Source organism: Stegostoma tigrinum, chromosome 8 (assembly GCF_030684315.1).
Source record: "Stegostoma tigrinum isolate sSteTig4 chromosome 8, sSteTig4.hap1, whole genome shotgun sequence".
NCBI lineage: Eukaryota > Metazoa > Chordata > Chondrichthyes > Orectolobiformes > Stegostomatidae > Stegostoma > Stegostoma tigrinum.
The window spans coordinates 11,935,746-11,953,935 of NC_081361.1; the positions used below are offsets into that span (position 1 = coordinate 11,935,746).

Consider the following 18,190-nt stretch of genomic DNA (forward strand, 5'->3'; position numbering starts at 1 on the left):
AAGCACTGTCAACCATACAAAGTCCTGCTTATAAATATCTGGGGGTTTATATCAAAATTGTGAAATAAATGCCACAGATTTGTTAAGCAATATCCTGACATAGTAATACCCACTAAATCATATCTTCTAGTGTCCCAAATATGACCATCACATCCAATATATCCTGTACTATTCCAGTACGTCCTGTCCCAACTGCAGGACATACCCACCAGAGATGGCAACACACTTCAGAGGCAACCACACTGTCAGTCTGGAGTCAGACGTAGACCTGAAGGATATTATATTTCCATCTCTACAGGGTATTAAATGAATCACCATGTTAATGGATTTTAAACAAGTTTTTACAACAATGACAGTTTCATGGTCACCATTATAGCAACTAGCTTGACATTTCAAATTTTACTAAGGCTAAGTTTAAACACCCCTAGCTGCTGTGACAGGAGCTATATCTGTGTCTCAAGAGCATTAGTCCGGTCTCTGGATAACTAATGTCATAATTTATTTTCCTTTATTCATTAACAAGATGAGGGCATCACTGGCTAGGCAGCATTTACTGGCCATTCCTAATTCCCCAGAGGGCAATTCAGAGTCAACCACAGGTCTCGAGTCACATGCAGGCCAGACCAGTTAAGAATGACAATTTCCGTCCTTAAAAGGACATTCGTGAACCAGATGGGTTAACAACAATCAACAATGGATTCACGGTCATCATTAGATCCTTAATTCCAGATATTTTATTAAATTCAAAACTTCATCTGCCTTGGAGGGATTCAAACACGGGTCCCCAAAATATTATCTGGGTCTCTGGATTAACAGCCCAAAAATAACACCACCAGGCCATTGCCTCCCCTGAGCCATCTGCTATCGATACATGAGGTGCTGTGGGTCACAACAGCAGAATTCTATTCAACCACAATTTACAATTTCATGGGCCAACACATTCCCCAGTCTCCCAATACCATCAAGTCTGGAGATCAAACCTGGCTCAAAGCAGATCGCAGTAGGCCCCCATGCCTCAGGCAGCCTCAAGATGGCCGAAAGCCAAAAGATGTCAACCTGGTGAGACTACTACAAGTCTACTTGCATGTCAAAATAGTGGAAGCAGAATGCAGTGCACAAAATTAAGCAATTCTACAACCAACGGATCAAAGCCAAGTTCTGCAATCCTGCCACATCCCGTCTTGAATGGTGAGATAACAAGGTGAAAAATTGGATGAACACAGCAGACCAAGCAGCACAGGAGCAGGAAAGCTGACGTTTGGGGTCTGGACTCTTCAGAAAGGGTCCAGACCCGAAATATCAGTTTTCCTTCTTGGCCCGCTCTGTTCATCCAGTTCGACTCCTTGTTATCTCAGATTCTCCAGCATCAGCAGTTCCTACTATCTCTCAGTCTTGAATAGCTGTGGACAACTAAATAACAGGTGGCAACAGCTCCGCAAACATCCCCATTCTCAAATAACTGGGCAGCTCATATCAGTGCAAAAGGTAAGGTTGAATCATTTACAACTATCAGACAGAAGTTTAAGTATATAACCCACTTCAGCCTCCTTCCGAAAAATGCTAAAATCACAGAAACTTCAGTCCACTCCACATGATAATAAGGCGGCAGCGAATACTGTAAGGCTATAGATACTGTCAACACCTTAGAAAAAGGTGAGCTAAAAGCTTCTGCTCCAGAAACAGCTGCTCTTTGGACAAGCTGCTCCATATAAATACCACTGGCATCTACTGAGCAATGTAGAAAGTTATTAAAGTATGTCCTGTTCACAAATAAAAAAAAGGAAAAAAAACTCAATCAAGCTACCCTTAAATCAACAACTGTCACAGAAAGGGTAGTCAACCGTGCAATCAAAAAGGACAGTAAAACTACAATTACCTGCTCACTGGTGCTCAGTTCAGGTCGTACCAAGGTTACTCAAACTTGACCTCATGACACCCTTAATCCAGACATGGACAAAGAGCTGAAATCCAAGGAGGTGAGATGACAGGGATGCCCTGAACGTTAAGGCAGCATCTGACTAAGTGTAACAACAAGAAACCAGCAAATCAGAAGTCAATGGGAATCGGGGAAACTCCACTGATTGGAGTCATAGCAAGCACAAAAGGAAGGTGATTACAGTTATTGGAAGTCAATCAAGTTCAGGACATAGCTGCAGATGTTCCTCAGGTTGGTGTCCTATTACCTGCTTTTGTGATTACAGTATTTATATGGCTAATCCCGTTCAGATTCTGACCAATGGTATCCTCCAGGATGTTGATAGGGGACAGGGAAAGAGTGATGGCAACACCATACAATTTCAAGGTGCAATCATTAGATTCTGTCTTGCAGAATATGGTTATTGTCTGCCAATTGCGTGGCACAAATGTCACTGGTCAGCCCAAAACTGGGCATTATCCAAGACTTGCTACACTGGGTCTACAGCATGTGGAGAGGGAACGAAGAAGGAAAAACATACTTGACCTCATCCTTACCAATCTGCCAGCTGCAGCTGTATCTATCCCACATCAGTATCGTTAAGAGTGACCATTGCACAGTCCTTGTGGAGGACCGTGCAGATGAAGTCCTGCCTTCATACTAAGGATAACCTCCACAGTGTCACACACCACAATCACCATTCGAAATGGGACAGACTTCACACAAATCTAGCAACTCAAGACTGAGGATCCAATAGCAGCAGTATTGTACTCCAACAATTTGTAACCTTGTGACCCAGCATATCCCCCACTCAACCATTACCATCAAGCCAGGGGATCAACCCTGTTCATAAGGAGAGCGCAGGAGGACATGCTGGGAGCAGCATCAGGCATATATGAAGATGAGATGTCAACTTGCTGAAGCCACCAAAACAGGACTACCTGCATGTCAAACAGCACAAGCAGCAATTGATAGACAGAGCCAAGCGATCCGACAACCAACTGGTCAGATCTAGGCTAAACAGTCCCGTCTCAGTCATGAATGGCAGTGGAAAATTAAACGACTCACTGGCGGAGGCAGATCTACAAATATCCCCATCCTCAATGATGGAAGAGCCCAGTACATCAGTGCGAAAGAGAAGGCCAAAGCTTTCAGAACAATCTTCAGCCAGGACTGCCGGGTGAACAATCCATCTCAGTCTCTTTCAATTGTCCTCAGCCAATTCTATTCACTCCACATTATATCAAGAAACGGTTGGAGACACTAGATACTCCAAGGCTACAGACCCTGACAATATTCCAGCAATAGAGCTGAAGCCTTGTGCTCCAGACCCTGCTGCTCCCCAAGTCAAGCTGCTCCAGTACAGTTACAACACTGGTATCTATGTGACAATGTGGAAAATTGTCCAGTTATGTCCAGTACATAAAAAGCAGGACAAATCCAATCCAGCCAATTACTACTCCAACAGTTTACTTTCAATCATCAGTAAAGTGATGGAAGATATCATCATCAGTGCTATCAAGCAGCACCTGTTCACCGACACCCAGTTTGGGTTCTGCCAGGGCCACTCAGATCCTGACCTCATTTTAGCCTTGATCCAAACCAGCAGTGAGGTGAGAGTGTCAGCTCTCGACATGAAGGCTGCATTCAACCAGGTGGGGCTTCAAGGCCCCTTGGAAAACTCAAATCAATGAGTATCAGAGGTCAAAATCTCCAGAGGTTAGAGTCAAACAGGACACATAGGAAGATGGTTGGGTTATTATCTCTGCAAGAGTTCCTCAAGGTAGTGCCCTCAGCCTAACCACCTTCAGCGGCTTTTGTGACTTTCTCTCCATAAAAAGGTCAGAAGTGGGGATCTTCACCAATGATCACACAATGCTCAACACCATTCGTGAATCCTCAAATACTGAAGCAGTCAGAGTTCAAATCCAACAAGATCTGGACAATATCCAGGCTTGGGCTGACAAGTAACATTCAAGCCACACAAATGCCAAGCTACGACCATCACAAATAAGAGATGACCTAACCATGGCCCCATGGCATTCAACGGTGTTACCATCGATGAATTCCCCCACAATCAATACTGTGAGGGTTATCATTGACCAGAAACTCAACTGGACTCACAACATAATCACAGTGGCTACAAGAGCAGGTCAGAAGTTAGGAATACTGTGGCGAGTAACTCATCACCTGATTCCTCAAAGCCAGCCCATCATCTACGAGGCTCAAGTAAGGAATGTGATGTAATATTCCCCATTTGCCTGAAATGAGTACAGCCCCAACAACACTCAAGCAGCTTGACACCATCCAGGACAAAGCAACCTGCTTGATTGGTACTACATCCACAGGTAACCCTTCCCTCCATCCCAGATGCTCAGTAGCAGCAGCAGCAACTGCTGCTGTGTGTACTAACTACAAAGATGCACTGCAGAAATTCACCAAAAATTGTCAGGCAACACCAAAACCATGACCACCTCCATCTAGAAGGACAAAAGCAGATGTATGGGAACATGGCCACCTCCAAGTGACTCATTCTGACTTAGAAATATATCACCATTCCTTCACTGTGACTCGGTCAAAATCCTGGAATTCCCTCCCTAATAAAATTGTGGGTTGACCCACATCAGGTGGGCTGCAGCAGCTCACCACCATCCTCAAGGCAACTAGGGATGGTCAATAAATGCTGGCCAGCCAGCAATGCCCACATCCCACAAGAGAGTGAAAAGAAAACAAAACAAAAAAAGTACATGGCAGGCCTGCAGAACTTAGATCAGGAGAGGGGACAGCCTAGTGGTCCTGTTTGTGGTTGGTTGGCTCGCTGGGCTGGGTAATTGTTCCGCAGATCTTTCACTATCGTGCCGGGTAACATCAGTGCAGCCTCTGATGTAGCGCTGTTGTGTTTTCCCCCCTGTTATTTAAACTCTGGTGTCTGTTGAGCTGGGTTACCTCATCGCCAGTTTTCCTTTGCAGTGGAGCATATATTGAGCTGGATCCTATGTATTAGTTGATGGCCTTCTCAATGGGAGAACCAGGCCTCTAGGAATTCCCATAGTTGTCTCTGCTTGGCCTGTCCCAGGATCCTGGTGTTGTCACAATCAAATTGGTGGTTTTCCTTATCCATGTGAATGGAGGGAAGTGAGTATTGGTCATGTTTTTTTGAGGCTAATTTTCTTCCTGTCTGTCCAATGTAATGTTTGTCAGAATCTTTGGATGGGATCTTTTGGATTACGTTGGTCCTGTCCATAGTGTGTAATGGGCCTTTGGGTCGGGTTGGCAGGTGGCGTGGGGTTGACGTGGGTTTGTGCATTACTCTGATCCCCAGTGGTCATAGGAGTCTTGTGATCAGTTCTGATGGGTTGCTGATGTAAGGTAGCATGACAAATGCAGTATCCTCCTGGTGTCGCTCGTATAATGTGCACCTTCTGGCCCAGCTTGTTTTTTTCCCCTGGGTATCTGTTGTCCTTGTCTGGTTTCATTCTTAGGTAGTCTGTTTTGTTGATTTGTCCGATCTGTTTGAATCTCGAGTGCATTGAGTATCCTGTTGCCTAGTTGTGGCGTCAGGTCTTTCTGCACTTGCCAGTATGTGTTCTCATCAGCTAGAAGTGTCTGTGCTTTGGAGAGGTAGTCTCATTTGTTTAGTATTACCATTATGCACCCTTTATCTGCTGATAGTATTACAATGCTTGTGTCCTTTTCTCAGTCCTTCTAGGGCCTTCCTTTCCGATGTGATAAGTGTGTTAATTTCACTCCTAATCGTCAATGTCCGGATTACTGTCTGTCTTATGGGTTTGTAGTATTTCTTCTTTGCTGCTGTTGGACCAACATCCACAACCCGAACTAAAAATCTACACAAAAAAAAACTTAAAATAGTGGTATTATTGCGAGACAATTAATTCAGAGACCCAGATAATGATCTGTGGACCTGAGTTCAAATCCTGCAATAACATGGTGGAATTTGAATTCAACATTTTAAAAAAAACCTGGAATTAGAGTCTAAATGTTGACCATGACCCATTGGTCGATTGTTGGGAAAAACTCACGTTGTCTGCTAATGCCCTTCAGGGAAGGAAACGATCATCCTTCTCAGTGTGGTCTGTGTGTAATTCCAGACCCACAGCAACATAATTGTCTCTTAACTACCTCTGGGCAATTACACCTGTGAATAACCTCCTGTAAATGAATAAAGAAAAAAATATTACAGCTTCACCCCTCACTTGCTGTTTAGAGCTCAGTTGGTCCTGTTTGGTAGCTTTACCAGGTTGACACCCTGGTGCTGCTCTGAGCGTGCTAATTCACAAATTATTCTGAATTGACTACTCACGATTGCATTCAACATTCAAGCTTGTGCTGGTAAGCAGCAAACAACATTCATTTCCCGCAAGACCATCATCACCAAGAGAGAGAATCACCCCTCCCCCGGCATTCAGTGGCATTACCATCACAGAATCCTTGATCAACATCCTGGTGGTCAGCACTGACTAGAAACTGAACTGGGCAAGCCATAAAAATAGAGTGGTTACAAGAGTAAATCAGGGAATTCTATAGCACATAACACTTCGAGACTCCCCTAAGCTCGTCCATCAACAGGGCTCAAAATCTGGATGTGAGTTTGCTCGCTGAGCTGGAAGGTTAGTTTTCAGATGTTTCGTCACCATTCTAGCTTTCTGCTTGTTTGTCCAATGTAGTGTTTGTCACAGTTCTTGCAATGAAGCTAGCCACCAGGATACATGAACATCAACTAGCCACAAAACAACATGACCCACTATCATTAGTATCCTTACATACATATGAGGAAGGACACCACTTTGATTGGGACAACACATCCATCCTAGGACAAGCCAAACAGAGGCACACATGAGAATTCCTAAAAGCATGGCTATCCAACCGTAACTCCATCAACAAACACACTGGCTCCAAATCAATCTACCATCCCCGGAGAAATACAACAGGAAATGACATCAACGATGCAGGAAATGACATCACCATACCCAAGGAAACCTAAACAGATAAATAGAAAGCGGACATAAAACCAGTGCTTCATCGGAGGCTCACTGTTGATGTTACCTAGAATGGGGACGGATTATCTAGGAGCAAACCTTCCAGCTCAGTGAACCAGCTTACATCCGGAACAAAATAAAGATCTACTCTTCTGTGGGCCAAGAAGAGGAGAGCACGACTGTGTTGGAGGTGGAAGGAAGACGTCAGGTTGGCTGTGCATCCTTGCAACTGGTGGATCTTAATGCTGGCTTTGGCCTAACGCTGGTTCAGGGGAGCAGCCAACCTGCAACGATAGCTGCGGCGGGTGCTCGTGCCCCGGGTCAGGGGGTCCAGAACACCATCCGCATTTCTGTGAAGGTGGTGGACAAAGGGGCACCTGTGGACCGCACCTTCTTCGTAAAGGGGGTCCTGTTGGACTGTTGTGGGTTTGCTGCTGCGGACATTTACTGCCTGCAGGATTTCCCCGGAGGAGGTTTCTACAATGTAACCTTCAGGAGTGCCAAGCTTTGCGAGCGCTTCCTGGAGGTTTTCAAGGAGAAAGGAGGTGAGGGCCCCCTCTCTGTATTGACCGCTGTCCTGCTGTTCGTGATGCCTGTGCAGAGGAGCCGTATGGTGACTGTACACACGTACAACCCGCATGTGCCAGCAGTTGATGTCCTGACCTTCCTTGGAAGGTACGTGAAGGTGGAAGAGGACCTAACCAACATCATGGACCCCTTCGGGACCTGGACCAGTAAGAGGCAGGTAAGGGTGACGCTGAGGACGGGCACATCGTACACCCACCGTTCAGCTTTGCGATTGGCGGGAGCAAGGGCTACCTGACCTATGCAGGGCAACCTAAAGTCTGCCATGCCTGCGGTAGGTCAGGTCACGTGGCGGCCGACTGCAAAGCCACCATCTGCAGGGAGGAGTGACACCTTGCAAAGGATTGCCCACAAGAAAAAAGCTGCAACCTTTGCGAGGAAGCAGGCCACTTCTATAGGGCATGCCCGCGGCGGGGGTCACCTACGCCCAGGTTGCCAGCAGGGGCAAGCCCCCCACCTCTGGAGGAGAGGAAGGCACCAGGGCCCTGCAAGGACTCCCGTCATGTGCAGGAGGGCCAGGTCGTGCAGGAGGGCCCAGCCCCGCAGGATGGACCCGAGGCCAGCAAAGCACCCCTGCAGCCAACCTGCAATGATAGCTGTGGCGGGTGCTCGTGCCCCGGGTCAGGGGGTCCAGAACACCATCCGCATTTCTGTGAAGGTGGTGGACGAAGGGGCACCTGTGGACCGCACCTTCTTCGTAAAAGGCGGGGCGGGGGGGGGGGGGGGAGGGGGAGTCAACTGGATGTCACATCCAGATTCCTGATGGGCACGGTGAAGGACGCCAAGCTGCTCAACGTCTTCAGCACCCCTGCAGATGGAGCACAGCGGAGATACACCTGGTCGCGGCCAGACGCATCTATCTGCTCAAGATAGACTTCCTGTTTGTGTCACGGGCATTCTCGGTCAGGTCCACTGGCATCGAGCTGGTGTTCTTCTCTGACCACTGCCTCCTGCTGGCCGACTGTCACTTACAGAGCAACCAGCAGGCTGGCATGGGGACGTGGAAGCTTAACATGACTCTGTTGACCCCAGAGAACGTCGAGGAGCTTAAGAGGAAGTATGCTGGTTGGAGAACCGTGAAACCCCTCTTTGAGTCTCCGGGCGACTGGTGGGAGACGGTGAAGGAGAACATCAAGAGGTTCTTTGTCCTCAAGGGTGTTCGGAAGGCAAGACAGAGGCGGGGAAATCTGCGACTCCAGAAAAGGGTGCAGAACCCTCTCCTCCTGCAGTTGATGGGGGTCGTTGTCACAGAGGACCTCCGCGAGGTGTGAGGCCAGCAAGCCTCGCTCTTCGCCGTGGAGGCCTCCAGGATAATCTTCCGGTCCAGGGTCCGCTCCATGGAGCAGGACGAGACGTGCTCGCGTTTCTTCTTTCAGAAGGTGCATAAAGAGCTCTGTGCTTAGCCGGCTGAAAGAGGACGACGGCTCGGTGATGTCGTCTCGGCCCGACATTTTGAGGATCAGCAGATCCTTCTATGCTGGACTGTAGGACACGAAGCCCGCGGACAGCACGGCCTCCAAGTCGTTCCTGTAGTCTGTCACGGAGGTCTTAGACAACGGCATGAGGGACTGGCTGGACCAGTCGATATCCCTGGGCGAGCGGACCAGAGCCCTCAAGTCCTTGAAGAGGAATAAGACGCCCGGGAGCGACGCCTTACCGGTCGAGCTGTATTCCGCTCTGTGGGACCTGATCGGCCAGGGCCTGCTGGAGGTGTACGATAGTGCACTTCGGGCAGGGGAAATGTGCAAGTCCATGAGGAAGGGCATCATCACCCTCATTTACAAGAGGAAGGGGGAGAGGGAAGAAATTAAGAATTGGCGTCCCATTGCACTATTGAACATGGACTACAAAATCCTGGCCAAGGTCATAGCCAACCGGGTCAGATCTGTCCTGGAGTCGGTGATTCACCCTGACCAAACTTGTGCTGAGCCGGGCAGGAAGATCGCTGAGAGCCTCGCGCTCATCAGGGATACGCTCGCCTACGTGCAGGACAGGCGGGTGGGCACCTGCCTCGTCAGCCTGGACCAGGAGAAGACCTTCGACAGGGTCTCTCATGCTTACATGGGGGACGTCCTCTCCAAATTGGGGTTCGGGGAGGGCATCCGCAATTGGATCCGGCTGCTCTACACCAACATCGTTAGTGCAGTCTTGATCAAGGGGTGGGAATCGGACAGTTTTCCCGTCAGATCTGGAGTCAGGCAGGGCTGCCCGCTCTCTCCTGCCTTGTTCATGTGCTCTGTGGAGCCCTTCGCCGCATCCATCAGGAAGGATGTGAGCCTGAAGGGCGTGACTATCCCAGGCAGCGGAGGCCTTCAGGTCAAGACCTCCCTGTACATGGACGACATCGCCGTCTTCTGCACCGATCGGTCGGTTGGTGTGTAGGCTGTTGGACATCCGCGGCCAGTTTGAACTGGCCTCGGGTGCCAAAGTCAACAGGGGTAAGAGCGAGGTCATGTTCTTCGGGAACTGGAACGACTGCTCCTTCATCCCCTTCACCATCAGGACAGACTACCTGAAGGTGCTGGGTGTTTGGTTTGGTGGAGCTGGGGCATGCACTAAGACTTGGGAGGAGCGTATCACTAAACTGAAGCAGAAGCTGGGTAGGTGGACGCTCCGGTCCCTCTCTATCGCGGGTAAGAATCTGGTTGTCAGGTGCGAGGGGCTTTCGGTACTGTTGTATGTGGCGCAGGCCTGGCCTATTCCCTGGACCTGTGCCGCTGCAGTCACCCGGGCCATCTTCCACTTCATTTGGGGGTCGAGGATGGACCCGGTCCGCAGGGACACTATGTACAAAGACCTGGAAAACAGGGGAAAGGGCGTACCCAACGCCACCCTCGCCCTGATGGCTACCTTTTGTGTGCGGCTGCATCAAGCTGTGCGTAGATCCTCAGTACGCAAACACCAAGTGTCATTACTTACTGAGGTTCTACCTGTTCCCAGTGTTGCGAAGGATGGGCGTGGCCTCGTTGCCGCAGAACGCTCTGAGTAGTTGGACCGTTCTGTACCACCTGTCCTTCGTGGAGAAATTTTTGAAGGGAAACACCTTTGACCACAAGGCCGTCAGTCAGTGGTCAGCACGTAGTATCCTCAAGACCCTTCGGGAAAAGGAGAGGGTGGATCCCATCATGTGGTTCCCCACGCAGACTGCCAAAGTCATTTGGCAGAATGCCACATCGCCAGAACTTTCAAACAAGCACAAGGACATTGCCAGTGAGATCCTTTATGCATGCCCGGAATCTCTGCGACACCGCACGCTGCCCTCGAGGTGGCGAGGTGGGTGGGGGGGGGGGGAAAACGAGACTGTTGATCACCTCCTTCTGGAGTGTGCCTATGCGCAGGAGGTCTGGAGGGGGATGCAGTGGTATTTGTCGAGGTTCGTCCCAAGCAGCTCAGTGACGCGGGACTCCAAGCTCTACGGGCTGTTTCCCGGGACACACACCGAGACCAACATCAACTGCGCCTGGGAGGACCATCAATGCGGTGAAAGACGCTCTTTGGTCTGCCCGCAACTTGCTGGTCTGCCAGCTGAAAGAACTGACCCCGACCGAGTGTTGCAGACTGGCGCACTCCAAGGTCCAGGACTACGTGCTGAGGGACACGCTAAAGCTTGGGGCAGCCGCCGCCAAGGCGCAGTGGGGAAAGACCACCGTATGATACCCGCATCCAGAATAGAAAAAAAAAGGGCCCTATCTAGTAACTGGGCCCAGCTGGTGCCTTCCCCAACTGGTCAGGGGGCCAACGGGGACCGTGCAAGGAGACGAATGCCGGGGTATTTTCTTTGTTTTGTTTTTGCCTCTAGTTGGTGTGCATACCCCCTGGGTAACCCAGAGCGGCTTGCACAACTGGGTAGGTGTATAATTTTTTTTGTACATTCTATGAATAAAAAGTATATTTTTTCAAATAAAAAAAGTGTGTCGAAATGTCTGAAAACTAACCTTCCAGCTCAGCGAGCAAACTCACATCCAGAAACTCAACCTGAGCTACAAATCTTCTCAAAACTCGCTAGGGCTCAAAATCATCAGTGCAGGAGAATGCGTTCCCGAAGCTTTACACCATTCAGGACAAAACAGATTTAAGTGACTACCCATTCCCCATCTCAAAAATTCTTTCTTTCTACCAATGATGCATGTGCACTGCTGCGACTATATGCCATTAACAAGATGCACTGCAGCATCTCAATACAGTTCTAACAACCACATCTTCCAAACCCACAGCCTTTACCATGTAGAAGGACAAGAGCTGTAGCTGGATGGAAACACAACCAATTGCAAGTTCCTCCTCCAAGCAGTATTCCATCCTAATTTGGAACAAATATTGCAGCCAACTTACATCCAGCAAGATCTCAAATATCGTTAAATTAGTGACCATTTCATCTGTTTGATGTGTGAGGGATCGAAGTAGCAAGTTCAACTAGACGACTTCTTGATTTGATTAGGTAGATGGGATCTCTGATTATGAAAGAAAGCACCTCTGACAATTCCACAGTTACTCAATATTAGAATGGTAACCTTACTATGTGTTCAAATTCTCAACAGACACCTTCTGACTTCAATGCAAGTGTCATCCACTCACTAAGTTGGTGTTTCAAAGTAAAAAATTCAAAAGCAAGAAACATTTGACTGTTCATTAATTAAATTTATATTCAAGTAATGATGTGTTGATAAAGCACTTTAGATCATAATAAAACATTCCTTCTGATTTCTTATCTTCAAAACAGCAAGGCAATAAAGAATTTTTGAAGTTTTGAAATGGCTAAAGTTTATTTATTCACAGAAAGCCGACAATCAAGTTCGAAGAAACAAAAACAAAACCTGTTGGAAAAACTCAGCAGGTCCGACAGCATCTGTGGACAGAAATCAAAGCCCACATTTCGGGTCCAGTGATCCTTCTCAAGAAGGGTTCTGATTTCTCTCCACTGATGCTGCCAGACCTGCTGATATTTTCCCAGTCATTGCCGTTTTTGTTTCTGGTTACCAGCATCCGTGATTCTTTCACTTTTCAGTCAGGTTTCAAGTTTAGAACAGGCTGATCATCGATGCACAGAAAACATCCGAGAGTCTTGCACTAAAGGACAACAGATGTTCGAAAAATCCAAAAGACAACTACATTTTTCTAAGCTGGATTCCCTGTTGATAACAGGGCCCCCCCAATCGGGTCTGACCCATCTCCCGCACTTCGCCATCACCACTTCTCTTCCCTCCTGCAACAGCGATAGGGTTCCCCTTATCCTCACCTACCATCCCACCAGCATCCACATCCAGAAGATCATCAGACACCATTTCCGCCACCTCCAGCGAGATTCCACCACCAGGCACATATTCCCCTCTCCTCCCTTGTCTGCCTGCCACAGGGACCATTCCCTCCGGGCCACATTGGTCCACACTTCCTTCACCCCCAAACAACTCCCCACAGCCCTCCAGTACCTTCCCCTGTAACCAATGAAGGTGCAAAACAACCCCATTTACTTCTAATGTTCCTCCCTTCCCAGTATCCAAGGGCCCAAACATCCCTTCCAGGTGAAGCAATACTTCACCTGCACTTCCAAGAATCTAGTCTACTGCATTGTGGTCTCCTCTACGTTGCGGAAACGAAGGGTAGACTTGGCGACTGCTTTGCAGAACATCTATGTTCTGATCGCAAAAAAAAACCCTGAACTACCTGTTTCATACCACTTCAATGCACCACCTTGCTCCCTGGCCAACATCTGTCTCCAGCTTGCCACACTGTTCCAGTGAAGCCCACCGGAAGCTAGAGGAACAACACCTCGTTTTCCGCTTAGGGGCCCTACAGCCCTCCAGACTCAATATTAAGCTCAATAATTTTAGGGCCTAAACTCTCCTATGTCCCAGCCCCAACCCACACACCAGGCCTTGTTACCACATAGCCTGCCACTACACACCCCCTGTCGTTAGTCACTGGCAGTCCCCATTAACAACTATTCACCATCCCAACCTGATCATTAGCAACTCCTTCTCTCTCTCTCTCTGGGCTCTATCCTATCATTTACTCCCTACCCCAGCCACCCATTTTTCCAGCCACCATCAATTCTGAGGAAGCGTCACCAGACCCGAAACATTAACTCCGTTTTCCCCTCCACAGATACTGCCAGGCCTGCTGAGCTTTTCCAGCAACTTTGTAGGATAAAAACAATTTTCTAAAGGTTATTTTGCTAGTTACAGATTTTTCAATTTTCAAAGAGTTTTGAGAAAACCATATTCAGTGCTATCTTGGCCAATCAGTATCCTTAAATCTATCAGCAGAAAAAAACTCCCTTTGAGACAAACTATTTTTATTATTTTCAGTAGAATTGGACTAACCAGCTTTTAAATTCATATCCAGCAGAGACCTAACTACCAACAACATAGACTGATGGACAAAAAAGTGCTTCAAAAGGAGCAGCTGTATAGCATGACAGAGTTGCTACCATAGATTAAAGTGTTCACTGACAAAGTAAGCACTTTTCAATCAGTGCAAATATTATTGCTTTGCAATGATGCAAATATATCAAAACAATTAAAATGAAATTTGCATTAATAAGAATAAACAATATTTACAATCAACTTGTGATTATGTGGTTTCTCCAAATTCCAGTATAATTCAAGCATATCAAGTCATGAAGTATAATTAAAATTGAGAGATACAGTAGTGAGTTTAACATTTTAAAGGCTCAAAATCTAATACATTTTATCTGTCAAAAAGGTCAACCATTAGTTCAGGTGAAATAGGTCAGGGGAACACAATGTCCTTTGGAGAAGAAAACTGCCATCTTTATCTGATCTGGCCTATATATGATTCCAGACTCATAGCAATGAGGTTGACTCTTAACTGTCGTCTGGACAATTAGGGATGGCCAATAAATGCTAGCCTAGCCACATCCAGTGAGCGAATAAAAATAGTATCAGAGATAATGGGAACTGCAGATGCTGGAGAATTCGAGATAACAAAGTGTGGGGATGGATGAACACAGCAGGCCAAGCAACATCTTAAGAGCACAAAAGCTGACATTTCGGGCCTAGATCCTTTAGATAAGGAGCGAATAAAAATAGTTTTGATGGGGAAAAGGACTCCTGCAGGGCAATGGTGATGTCTACACTTCAGAGCCAGGAGGTCTAGGTTCGAGTCCCATCTGCTCCAGAGGTGCATCATTACCTCTCCGTAAAGGTTGATTAGAAAATACCTAGCTTTAACGAAGATGTATTTGTTGTACATGTAAATGTTGTTAGATTTCAGAACTAAAGCCAGAAACTGAACTTACAACAAAAGTGACAATTTACTGTCACCACACTTCATGAACCTCATTTCGTGTCAAAAAAAATGTAGGTGCGCAGAATTGAATAGATATTAATCGATCGTTAGTATGCCAACAGATATACTTAAATGGCACAAATCTACCCATTTAGAAATGCATCAATGATTGTGGCTGTGTGTTGGCAAAACAAACTTACACTGAACAAAGTAATTACATTTTTTTTATTAAAGTGTGCAATAAATCATTTCAATCCTCAGCCCAGACCTAGAGGGTTTGTTGAAACAGGACTAAATGATAAGGAATCGAAACAAAGCTCCTAACCATCACCGAGTGGGATTGCCTCGCGGAGGGGAGGACGGGGAGACTGCCCTTGATATCAAGACAACATTGACCAAGTGACGTGCCACAGTGCGGACACACATCACAAACCGGCTCGACAGTCGCAGAAACATCGGAGGGTGAGCTGTTATTACCTCCCTCCATGGCTCCTCCCGCATTCATCTTCTGTAGTCCTGGCCAACCCCCCTTCATCCCGACAGACAGGGTTTTAAACCGGCAGCTTCACGAAACGAAAGAAAGCCTGGGGCCCGCAGGCGGCGACGTGACTCCGGTGTGCGTGCGCGCGCGCGCCGGGGTGCGGGGAAGAGAGAGAGAGACACACACACACATATGTTACTGGAACAGAAGCAGACTGACCTACGCCGTGTCTAGACTGATGCTGAGCTGAGAAACCAGACGCTGCTGACATTGACCCTCGCGTACATCCCAATGTCTCATTTCTGAAGTCGGTCTCCGTCGTCAATAGCTGTTGTTGTTGACGGGGGTCGCGAGCTGTCCGCTAAGGAGGGGCGGCCAATTGGAATACACGATCACGCTCGCTCCTGCTCACACAAATCGCGCTCAGAGGCAGCCCAACCGAGCACGTGCGCGCGCGCTCAACCACCGCTTCTCGCGCGCCGCCTGGGTTCGTTACGAAACTCGCGCGCGTAGCTCCTCACGCCCTCCTCTTCCATTTTCCCTCCTTTCGTTCAGCCGTCCTTTTGTCGCAGTCACTGAGACACAGAGACAGTATCGGGCCACCGGTCTCCAGGGGCGGAAGTCATCGACCTTTGCCCAAGCGGAAAAACAACTGTCGTTCTTTGCAGCCACAGCACAGTGCGGTAGTCAAACCTCTCGGATCCAGAGGGGTGGGTGTTGTGGTGACTGAGGGATCCCCATCGTCCCCTTCCGCAGACCAACCATTGTGAAACTACATATAACATTACCCCGCGCTATCCATGATTCTGCGGCAAATTCACTACACTCAAATTGCGGTCTCGTTGCAGGACTGCCCAATACTACCTCCAGCCGATGTATCGTGTTCGAGAAAGATCGCGGAATGCACGGGATTTGAATCTGCAATCTTCCACACCTGATGCCAAAAAAAGTCAGGGTTCTGAAAGACTGGACCTGTTAGGCCGCCACATGGAGTTTTGTCCGAGTAGTCAGAAAACTATGGGCTCGGGATTAGGCCATCTCTTGGAAAGGATTCTTAGATTCCCCTTGCAGAATTCCTGGACCACCTGACCCATCCACAATTATTGGCATAAGGACGGGACCCCCGCCTGGCTCCTTTTGCCCAGTTGAGGCTAATTAATGACAACTTATGGGTTGTTTGCAGGTAGAATTTGGTTTTAAAAAGTGTCCCTGCTGAGGTCTTGAGTAATGGGACTCCTCCCTTCAATATTCCCTACCCCCAATAAGACCTAAATGAAAACCGCAAGAACTGCGGATGCTGTAAATCAGGAACAAAAACTGAAGTTGCTGGAAAAGTTCAGCAGGTCAGACCTGCTGAACTTTTCCAGCAACTTCGGTTCTTGTCTCCATTAAGCTCTGTTGGCTGTGATTGTATCCTCCCTCAGCTGCATCTCCACCCTCACACCTGTCCTCGCTCTGCGCCTCATCTCCCCTCCCACATTTCTACGGTCTTGGACTCCCCAGAAGTACCTAATTTGAAGATGAAATGTTGTTCCTCCAGTTTGAGCTGTGATTGGATGGAACATTGCAGCATGCCAAGGACAGGCAAATGGGTATAAAACATAGTATTGACATGGATGAGAAAAGTGAATGTACAACTGCTAAGTTTGCAGATGGACACAAAAATAGGTAGGAAGGCAAGTGGTGAGGATAACACTGTCTATAGAAGAACATAGACAAGTCAAGTGAGAGGGCAAAATCTTGGCAGATGGGATTTGTTTTTATTCTCTTGTGAGTAATGGGAATCACAGGCTGGCCAGCATTTATGATGTGGGAAAATGTGAGGTTCTGCACTTTGGCAGCACACAGAGAAGCTAAATATTGTTAAGAATAGTGAAAGACTACAGAAAGTTGCAGGATAGAAGAAGTTGGGTGTCCTCACGTATAAATCACGAAATACTAGCAAACAAAGCAGGAGCCAGAGAGTGGTGGGCCTGTGGAATTCATTGCCACGGAGCGCAGTGGAGGCTGGGACGTTAAATGTTTTCAAGGTGGAGATTGATAAATTCTTGATCTCTCAAGGAATTAAGGGCTATGGGGAGAGTACAGGGAAGTGGAGGTGAAATGTCCATCAGACATCATTTAAATGACGAGTGGACTTGATGGGCCGAATGGCCTTATTCCCACGTCTATGTCTTCTGGTTATAGGCAAGGCAAATGGATGGTTGGGAATTGAATATAAAAATAGGGAAGTCTTGCCAAAGCTGATCAAGGCACTAGTTAGACCACATCAGAATACTTTGAACAGTTTTGGTCCCCGTTTCCAAAGAAAGATTCGGGCATTGGAGGCAGTCCAGAAAAAGTTCATTAGGTTGATTGCTGAGTATGGAAGGATACATTTCTGTTTCCAAATATGTAAGTGATATTGTCTTCGTTGTTGACCACATCGGTCTACAGCTGCCAGTCTGAATAGCTGCACTAAGATTGTATACAAAGGCTCCACAATCCCTTGCTGTTGTGGAAATGTGATTTTTTTCTTCTGTGCAGAGATCCTAATTATGTGAAACAATGATAACCTTGCAACTTAGAATCCCTGGAGAGCATTTGGCTGTTAAGTAGAATTGTGGGATCAGAAAATGTTGGCCAGCTTTCAAACCCAGGAGTTGTGGATGAATGCAGGAAGAATTATTAACAAAAGAATTATGAGTTAACAAGTGAATAAGCTTAGAAATTAGACTCAAAAACAAAATTAGTGGAAAAGCCCAGCCAGCTAGGCCAGTGACCCTTTTTTCAGAAATGTTGGCTGGGAAAACGGTTTATGTGCAGAAAAATGGGAGGGGGATGGGGTAGGGAATAAACAATAGGTGAGAGCCTAAAGACAGAAGAGCAGTTGGACTCACTTAACAATTATTAGAATTACAAGGAATCTTATCATTGTGATTTTTTAGTGATAATGAGTAGTTAAAACATATCGAATAAATTGTGGAA

The 18,190-nt window shown here is 47.3% G+C and overlaps 1 protein-coding gene across 6 annotated transcripts in view; it reads right to left on the reverse strand.

Annotated features, from left to right (window-relative positions):
* The window catches only part of ralgps2 (Ral GEF with PH domain and SH3 binding motif 2), a 397,302-nt gene extending 381,642 nt beyond the window's left edge, over positions 1–15,660 (reverse strand). For 2 of the 6 annotated variants that reach the window (XM_059647739.1, XM_059647737.1), the window contains exon 1: positions 15,443–15,660. The gene's annotated coding sequence lies outside the window, so the exon portion shown is untranslated. Of the gene's footprint in view, positions 1–15,219; positions 15,393–15,442 lie in introns of those variants that run through there. The other 4 variants (XR_009446048.1, XM_059647738.1, XM_048539122.2 and 1 more) reach the window with 4 other exon arrangements.
* Between the last annotated feature and the right edge of the window lie 2,530 nt (positions 15,661–18,190).